Here is a 9,550-nt window from a genome sequence, read left to right as displayed (position 1 = left end):
TGCACACGTCTCTGAAGTGTGCAGCAAGGTGTGAAAATAGATACTGCACCCAAACAGCTGCAAGGCTGAGGATCTGGCAGCCTAAACTCCCACAGACCATAGCAGGTCTTTTTTTTAACCTTTGAAGAACTTTTCTGAAAACCAGAAATTCTGCAGAAACTCCATCATAGAACTGAAATTCCTCTCCTAGGAAAAGGTTAAGTTGCTGAAGACCCCATGAAAAGGTGGACTCTAAGCCATTTTGAACATTTACCCCAGAACTCTTTTTTTGTTTTGTTCTGTTTGTGTTTTCATTTGTTTTTGTTGCTTTAAAATTCAGATTCCAAAGTCATCCCATAGAAGGGAAGCTGGCATTTATTTCTTCTAATGTTTTTATGCAAATAAAGACTGCTTAGGCAATGTTCAGGGGCCAGTCAAGGAACATACTACCATTGGAAAATAAATTAATGCAGCTGAATTGCTTGCCACATTTCTAATGATATCTTAATCACAAACTGTGACTACTTGGACAACTTCTGAAACTCCAAAGTGTAGGAGTTTATCACACATTAGACTAAGGAACCATGAAGACAAAGCACTAAGGCAAAGAGAAAGTTTCTAGGAAAGCACAGACACTCTACCGTCTCTATGCCACTTGTTCTTTGCTTTTCCACTTACTAACTAGGAAGCAGGGTGTCAGGAACCAGCACGCATATAATTGGTTTACATTTGGACACGTTAAACATTTCTGCATTAAAAAATTAAATTCAGTCTGAACATGAACCCCAGTGATTTTTTCTTCTCATTAATACTCCAGTGTTATAAAATATTTGTCACGTAAGATCACTCAGAATCATTTATTTTCTGTAATAATAATAGTAATGCTAGAAACCTATAAGCCAAACAAAATTACAACAGTACAACAGAAAATCAGTGAGTTAAACTCATGAAATTTATATTGTTTAAGCAAGAAATCCAGTTTTTAAGTGAATTACAAAGCTTGAGTCAAAGCCCTTAAAAGCTATTCTAAAAAATAGGATTATATTGTTTTTATAAGAATATATGTTTCTCGTTGATTATTTTCCTTATTATTATGAGCTGCACTCAGATTTACTGCCTTCAATACTTCAAAAGGAGTGTGGGTATTGGTTCTCATCCTATAGACATCACCCTCACCATGTACTACCTGGAAAGTCAGGACAGTGTTGGAAATTGATTTGAAAGTCTCACATTTTCCAAAGCCTAATTCTTCATTTGCAACTGAAAAAGATGTTCAATGTGCTGAGCATTTTAACCTTTAATATTATCTAGCCTTTTGGTGATAGAGCTCTTCAAAGATAGACAGTATAGATCTCCTTACACATCAGCACCAAAAATGAAAACGTATTTCATTCTTGCTGTGGTTGCAGAAATTATCTTCTCAGCAAGGAATAAGAACAAAGTCTAAGCTGAGTCTTTGCTGATTTTTGCAGCTATAATTTTGGACCTAGAAACAAGAAGGAGAAGGAAATAAAGAAGAAAGTAGTGAAAAACTACAGAAATACATCCTTGAAATAGAAAACGTGTTTCTTTTCTTTGATGAACAAGGACAAAAATAAGTGTGCACTTAAGTGCTTTGTGATATGTTTTCTAAAAACTAGCTTAATCCTGAGAGATGATCCCACATACACAATTTCAAACACATCTGATTTCAACAAACCCAAAATTCAAAGCCTTTCCTGGTTTTGCTCCCTTTCTTTTTAAGACTGTAAAAAACAAGATGTTATCAACACCTTAACTGAAAACATATTTAAAAAATAATAATAAAAAGAAGGTACATCCTCTATTCTCATGGAAATTTCCATGATTTCTTAGAGAAGAACATAACACCAAGCTATTAAGTACCTGAAATACTGATTTGGATCTCATGATTTAATTAGGAAATTACACCTTTGTAGAACTTCTCAGAGAATGATAGAGGAAAAGAAAGTAGGTCTTTAATTAGTAATTTTAAATTATCTCCGTATCGGAATTGTTATTTAATGAATCCTTCTGATTAAGTTTGTTTCATTAAATTCCTAGATCTGAATCATACTATGAGACCTGTATAGACTTATGAATCTCAAGGTGAAAGGAAGTTAGTCTAATATGTGTCATCTTGACCTCTAAATTATTCATCTTTTGCTAATGTGTTTGTGGGTTTTTTATTTTTTTTTATTTGAATAATAACAATACCATTGTATGGATGAATTCCTGTTGCTTTCATCTTCAGCCTGGCTTTTTGAAGAAACAATTAATATATAGGAACCTAATTTGTAATTCCTTAGAGATACTGACAACCCGTAAGACCAATATATATATATATATATTTAAAAAAAAAAAAAAAAAAAAAGAGGTGGTGGAGGGGTGAGGTTGAAGTTTCATCTACATGCCTGGTTTTCCTTTTTTTTTTTTTTTTTTTTTTTTTTTCTGATTGTGTCTATTTTGATTAAAACTATAGGTTATTAAAAAATATTTACACGGAAAGCGACTTTACTGTAGTTACAGTTATAATTAAATACAGAAGGGTTTTGCTTTCCACTAGCAAAGTAGCTGTGGCAATCTAGATACCTTTATCTCTATATATGTCTGATCACATTCACACTACTTTATCTTTTGTTTTAAGTATTTAGACACAGAAGTTCTGTAAAGATCAACATTAGGCAACTTATATCCCACGAATTAAAGAAAAAATACTGCCAAGCAGAAAAAAACAGGATTTATTGCATAGGACATTCACAATAAATATCTTGAAAAACAATTCTGAAAGTCCCTTGTTTCATTATTACAGAGATAGTTTTTCTTTTGTCATTCTGAGAAATAGCTTACAAACTGCTTTCAATTCATGTGCTTCCGTAATGCAATATATAAAATAAATATGGGGAAAAGAAGGAATTCTTACTTATGAAGTCTTTTAGAGAGATAGTTTTTGTTTTTTCTTTCTTGAACAGATTTAAGATTTAACTTTCACATTGTTCTCTTACTGAAAAAGTCATTTATAAGAATTACAAATATTTACACCATTGTGTGATTAGAATTACTAGTATAACTAGGTTCTACAAGAACTGCTAGAATTTCCAACATTGTGACTAAGACGTCCTCCAAAGACAGGACAAGGAACCACTACATTTACAAAACAAAATGCCTACCATATTCCACAAGTTCTTTTCAAGAAGCACAGATTGGAAAAAATATATAAACATTGGGATTAAAAAAAATATTAAAATGTTTCTTTAATTTAAAAATATTTTTCTTACCCAACTAAAACATAAGCAAATAAGTGGCTCTCCATTCATAACAATGTACTGAATGGGTCTGTTCATAAGGTGAGTTTATTGTCAGTGTCGTCACTGTCAGCTACTGCCAGAACAATACCCCAGATTTTCTGTCAAGTTTGGTCCTGTATAGATAATTAGAGTTGTGTTCTTCTAAATGCCTTTGAATCACTCTCATGCAACATTTAATAGGGTTAACTGTAATGGTAGACAAAGAAATTACGGTGACAATGAAGTCAATTCTTAAAACCAAATTATGTATTCTTTATCAGAAAAAAAAAAAGAAAAAAAGAACAAAACAAAACAAAACAAAAATCCCACAAACAAACAGAACAACAACAAAAAAACACACACAAAAACAAAAAAAACAAACAAACAAACAAAAACAAAACAAAAAAACTGATTCTTGTTGGAATTATTAATTTAATTCAAGTAGTATTCGTTAGAAAAAAATTAGTGTCCAGGATGGTGAAAAGTGTATCCTACCTCCCCTTGGAAATAGGCTGGTTCTTCTTTTCATTGTATTCACAGTTTCCTAAGTTATGTATTATATAAGCATTTGGATTTGCTAGTCACCATTTGTGGCCATTAAAAATAATAATAATAATAATAATAATAAAAAAAATAAATAAAGGAGCTTATATCCAGTTCTAGACAGAACTAATAATAAAATCAATAGGAAAAGACTGCAGTTTGATACCTGTTCTAGACAACTGCATTGAGCCTTCCGCACTGTGTCTGTGCTTGGAGGGAGCAGTGGCAGGGCAGAATTCAGGGGTACTGAGCTGAACTGAGATGGCCCAAATCCATCCAGCACCAGGATGCAACTGCAGCACCCCACTTTTACAGTGGCACACTGTCTCCTGCCCCTGCACATCTACCAGTGGTGCCACGTACAAGCTGCCACAACCCAAAGGTTTCTTCCCATTAGCCAGAGTGAAAACCTTGGGATAATGCCTCCCAGACTGCTCAGCACAAGGTTTTAATGGAAATGTTTTCCCCCCCACATTCTGCTATGGAGTAATTTCTGAGGCTCCACAACATCTAAAGGACCCAGGAGCATGTTAATGCTGCCGTAGGACACATTAAAGTCATACAACAGCACTTTCCCTGAGTGGGTGTATTCAGCTCATTTAATGAAGGTTTTGAGTGACTGCACCTCTTTTTTGGCTACGATGTGACTCAAGGATAGAAAAGTTTAATAGCATATTAGTCATCTGCCCAGAGGTGAAGTATTTCATAATGAGCTGAAAAGCCACCAAACTGTGCATATGTGTGTGCTTTAATATTACTCTGCTTGTACTAATGAAATTTATGCAAAACACCAAATAAACTGATGAGTATACATCCGTAATATGACTGAAAGATGTTGCAGGTTGCGTTAGAGTGAGGTGTTAAATTATTTATTACATGTCAAGCCTTCTTTTTTTTTTTTTTTTTTTTTTCCTTCTTTTAATTGCTTTCCTGGTATTTTGAAATTATTGCTGCCAGTCAGTATGAAGGTATTAGCATAAAGGTCAGGAAAAAATGCACATTTCTATTTCTGCTGTACAGTTTGCCTTGCTCAGTGAAGAAAGAAAATGATTGGTTATACAAAGAATAACCAAAAACTTCTGTAGGCAGTAAATTCCTGATTTTTTTTCACAATTTAAAAAACATTATGCAAGCTAGGTAGAAGAAAGTGGGAAGGACAAAGTGATTCAGAGGACTGGTGGTGGAATGGTGAACACATGGACAATGGATTTTGCTTGCAGGCATAAGGATGAGTGGTGGCATGTTTGAGCTGCCTTCTCACCTTTTGAGGGCTCCTGTGACCAGGTGGTTTCAAGTGCTGGGCTTGCCTGCAGGATCACCATGACCACAGCTGACCCTGCCAAGGGAGGTCCCCCAAGCCCCTAGGCCACCACAGGGACAATGCTAGTGAGCATCAGAGAGATGGTTGTCACACAGCATGGCTTCATTCCTCTGCTGCTGACCTGGGAAGAAGCGGGAACGTACCTTTTGCACCTAGTGGTGACTGAAATCAGACCAGAGGCCAGCAAACCCTCAGTGGCTGTCAGATCTGCATTCCTGGCTCTTCCACATTCCTCCCTGCCCCTTCCTCCTGCCCAAGCATTTTTTGGTGCCACTGCCCCTTGAGTCCTGTCCCCAGCACCCCACAGGCCTGGTGAGCCCTGCCTCCTCCTGTGAAGATGGCTGTGGGGTTCAGGGCCGAGGGACAGCAGCATGAAGTGGGAAGCCATCGCTGGACCAGGACTGGTCATCCTGCACGCCTGCTGGGATGGCAGAGTGCTGCCTGGCAGGTTGGGTGCTCTCCTGCAAATTTCGATCTGCAAAAGCTGGCACCTTCCTGGCCACCGCCAACGGCAGTCCTCAGGCTCTTGGTCTGGCTGGATCCCCAGGCTGTCCACCACTTCACATGGCCCAAGCTGAAGGCATCTGAGGCACAGTCAGGGAGAGGCCTCAGGATGTCTCATGTGGCCTGCAGTTCTCTGAGAGCAGGGAGGGGAGAAAAAAAGGAGAGAGAGAGAGAGGGAAAAAAAAAAAAAAAAAAAAAAAAAAAAAAAAAAAAACAGTCTTCTAGTTTTGGCTAAAAGTTTCTTAAAACTGTGTGAGCGCCTCTGGCACTAGACGCTAAATTGACGTCTTTAGATTTCATTTGTCTGCATTTCTATTGAATACTTTTTAATAGGATTTTTACCAGTATGTTTATTGTTGCCTGGGAACTTAGTGACTAATGAGCAGTTTAAAACTTACGGTGATTATTAAGCTTTCCTCCAGCTGTCTTTATGGTAAACTTTATTCCTGTTGGCAGAGTGCAAACAAGAAGAGGGCAATACTTAGCCTGGAATAACATCTTGTTGGTACTAATGCACAATGCTTTGCAATGAGCCGGCTGCAAATTATTTTAAGGAAACAAACTAAAAACTACAGATTCAAATGAATGCATAAGTACATGTGGCTTGCAGCTTTGCACATGCTAAGAGTATGGATGTGCTGAAATGCACTACTGGATTGGGATATAATAGCAGAAATTACTTCCTTACAGTAAAATTTGAAATTTTTAAATCAGCTGAAGTCATGTTTGATATCAAACATAGATGTCTTGTGCACAACCCTATCATACTTAAAATTAAAATATGTCACCTATAAACAAAAAGTGGCCTTGCTCTCAGTTATCTCCCCTGTATAGCTATTTTTCAGTTGTCCTGAGTGCACATTTTGCCACAACTAGCCTTGAAAAATCCAGAAAGTTATTTATTTATTTATTTTAAAAAAGTTGATACTGAATTTTTCAAAGCCAGTTTTCCCCATCTTTGTATACCTTTAAGTCATGTTTAATACTAGTGATCATGTAAGTTTGAATGACAACTTTTTGGTTTTGTTCAGGTTTTGAGTTTTACACAGACACAGTTTGCAAAAATGATAGACTCAGCCCTGGAAATTTTAGAGAAATATCTTGCTGTCCACGCTAGGCAAAGTAAATTCACACACAAAGGAGAAAATATAATACTTTAGTAGCTGAAAATCACTTTTCTGAATGCATGCCTGGGCAGAGCTATATTATAAATTGCTCCCACTAGAAACCAGTGGAAAATCTCTAAGACTATAAGAAGAAATTACTTCCTTTTCATGTTTGCTTGATATTTATGGAATTCTAACCTACCTGCTGCTGTTTTAGAACAAGTATATACAGTACATTTGGCCTAATTGTAGGGAAGTTTGCTTTTCTCATTTTTAATTATTGTTGTGTAAAAACAGTCTCAAAGACAAATCTGCGCAGCATCAAAGCACTGTGCTACAAAGCATGGGCCTGATCCTGTTATGTATTGACTAACATCAGAGATAAATCTTATTGACTTCAAACAGGATTGATATTTGCCTGTACCTTTCCAACTACTGTTTACTGATAGAACACTGTTTATCAGTTACGTATTCCTACTTACATAAAACACTTTCACTTCATGTTACTGATTCTTTAGCAAACCTCACAATTGAAGCCCAGAATCTCTATATATTTTTCTTCAGAAGGCAGTTATTTTCTTGACATTACCTAAAACAAAAGTATGGTATCTAAGGCTTAGACTTTACATGTCAACACTCTGCTTTTGGTAATATCCCAGTTGATTTACAATTTTGGGACTAAATTAACATAGAAGTAATTTTATTTTTCAAACAGATGTACAGCTTGTGGTTAACAATTTTTTCAGGCTTGTATTTTCTTTTGATTTGTATTGTGCTTTTGTTTTTCTATCCCAAATTAAGTCATTATCACAGCCAAAATGCCCTCTTTCTCTTTCTTTCTTTTTTATTTATTTTTTTTTGTTTATTTATTTTTTTTAATTCCAATGCCTGAGGAAAAAATGTGATCATTGAGAAATAAGACATTGGCATAGCCATCTTTTCAAAAGTCACGTGAGATAACAATAACATATGATAAAAATAATTAACACACACACACACACACACACACACACACACACACATATATATATAAAAATTTCAAACTTCTATAGGATTCCACTAAAAAAATGAAATAAGAAGGTGATATCACAGTGAACTCTGTAAACATCTTTATATGTATAGGTCATTTTATACTCACAGTCAGATGAACTAGAAAATTTGAACAAGGTGTTCAGGAAAAGCAAAGATTTTTCAGGAACTTTTGCATCTTACCTTGTTAGCAATTTATGTATATAAGAGGAGGAAAAGAACTAAGCAAGCTATGTAACCCAGATACGATACAGTTCCAGTCATTCTGCACTGTAACTTCTTTTACTAAGAATCCAATAGCCACTGGAGTTACTTTTGAAATTTATTTTAACATTGCTTAAAATCTGGGGTAAATTTAATGTCAGTTTTCCTAAGCATTATTAAGTTCTCATGTGTCATTCTTACCCAAGTAACCAGTCTTGAGTTCTGCTTGTGTAAATCTCATAAATTCAAAAGTAACAGAAATGCTATAGATTCGTTCTCATGTAAAGGAGATCAGAAGTTGGCCTGCTGACTTTAATAAGGTTTTTCACTTCAGCTTTGATGACAAGCAGAGGGGTGGTAGACTCATGCACTGCAATTGTACTTTTCTTCTTCTTATTATTATTCTTTTTTTATATTATTATTAAATAACATGAGTAGGTTGCTTCCCATGTACCTACTTGTTAGGTGAGAGGAAAAAAAATACAGATGAACAGAGACTGCAGTACTAAGATATATATTGAAAGCAAAATAATCTGTATGAAAGTGTTTGAACCAGGCCATCAGCGTTGAATTAACAAACCAGCTCCTTGTTTTTCAAATGCTCTTGTAAAAAGGTCACAATGTCTTTAGGGGAATTAATGAGACTTTTCTTGTTAAGGATACCTTCAACCATGTTTCTGTTACATTAGTACCTGAGGCACTGTGTCCATCAAGTAAAATCCTATATGTAATTATAAGGCAGCTCGAGAGTTCAGACTTTTGCTGTGTAAATGGTTCTGCCACAGCCTTATGGTTGTCTCCCTACCATGTCTAGACTTCGAAAAAAGTATATGTATATATGGATATAAATACATATATATTCAGGTGTGCATGCACACACTTGAGGAGGAACATTCTCATCCTTGTACTTCCCTGCTCAAGAGCAATTTTGACATAGGACCAATGGCCAACCATTATTTCCAAAACATTGATGTGTACTGGTTTCAGCCGGTATAGAGCTAATTTTGTTCCTAGTAGCTGGTATGGTGCTATGTTTTGGATTTAGGATGAGAATAATTCTGATAACATACCAATGTTTTAGTTGCTGTAGAGCAGTGCTCACACAGACCCAAGGTCTTTTCAGCTCTTCATGCTGCCCCACCAGCGAGGAGACTTTGGGTGCACCAGAAACTGGGAGGGGACAAAGCAAGGACAGATGGCCCACATGGACCAGAGAGATGTCCCATACAATGATGCAATATGCTGAAACAAAAAATGGGGGAAGTTGGCTGGAGGGGATGCTGTTGCTCAGGGAGTAGCTGGGCATCAGTTGGTGGGTGGTGAGAAACTGCTTTGTTCAATTTTTTTTTTTGTATTATTTTTGTAGTTATAGTTTACTTATTTATTTATTTTGTGTCTCTCTCCCCCCCACCCCCCCACCCCACTTTTCTTTCTTAGTAAACTGTCCTCTTTTCAACCTACAACTTGCTGTGCTTTTCATTTTTCTCCCCCACGCCAGCTGCAGGGGGGAGTAAGTGAACAACTACGTGTTGTCTAACTGCCTGCTGGTTAAAACAAAACATGAAATATCTTCTGATGAC

General features: G+C 36.2%; 1 long non-coding RNA gene across 1 annotated transcript; it reads right to left on the bottom strand.

The window, feature by feature from the left end:
- Positions 1-4,912: 4,912 nt before the first annotated feature.
- LOC118155715 lies at positions 4,913-9,179 on the bottom strand. The gene is made up of 2 exons (XR_004745982.1): positions 9,041-9,179; positions 4,913-5,764 (listed from the first exon to the last, which is right to left on the bottom strand). It is a non-coding gene; the product is annotated as an uncharacterized LOC118155715 (long non-coding RNA).
- Between the last annotated feature and the right edge of the window lie 371 nt (positions 9,180-9,550).

This window comes from Oxyura jamaicensis, chromosome Z (assembly GCF_011077185.1).
Source record: "Oxyura jamaicensis isolate SHBP4307 breed ruddy duck chromosome Z, BPBGC_Ojam_1.0, whole genome shotgun sequence".
Taxonomy (NCBI): domain Eukaryota; kingdom Metazoa; phylum Chordata; class Aves; order Anseriformes; family Anatidae; genus Oxyura; species Oxyura jamaicensis.
This window is presented reverse-complemented; position numbering and strand designations above follow the sequence as displayed.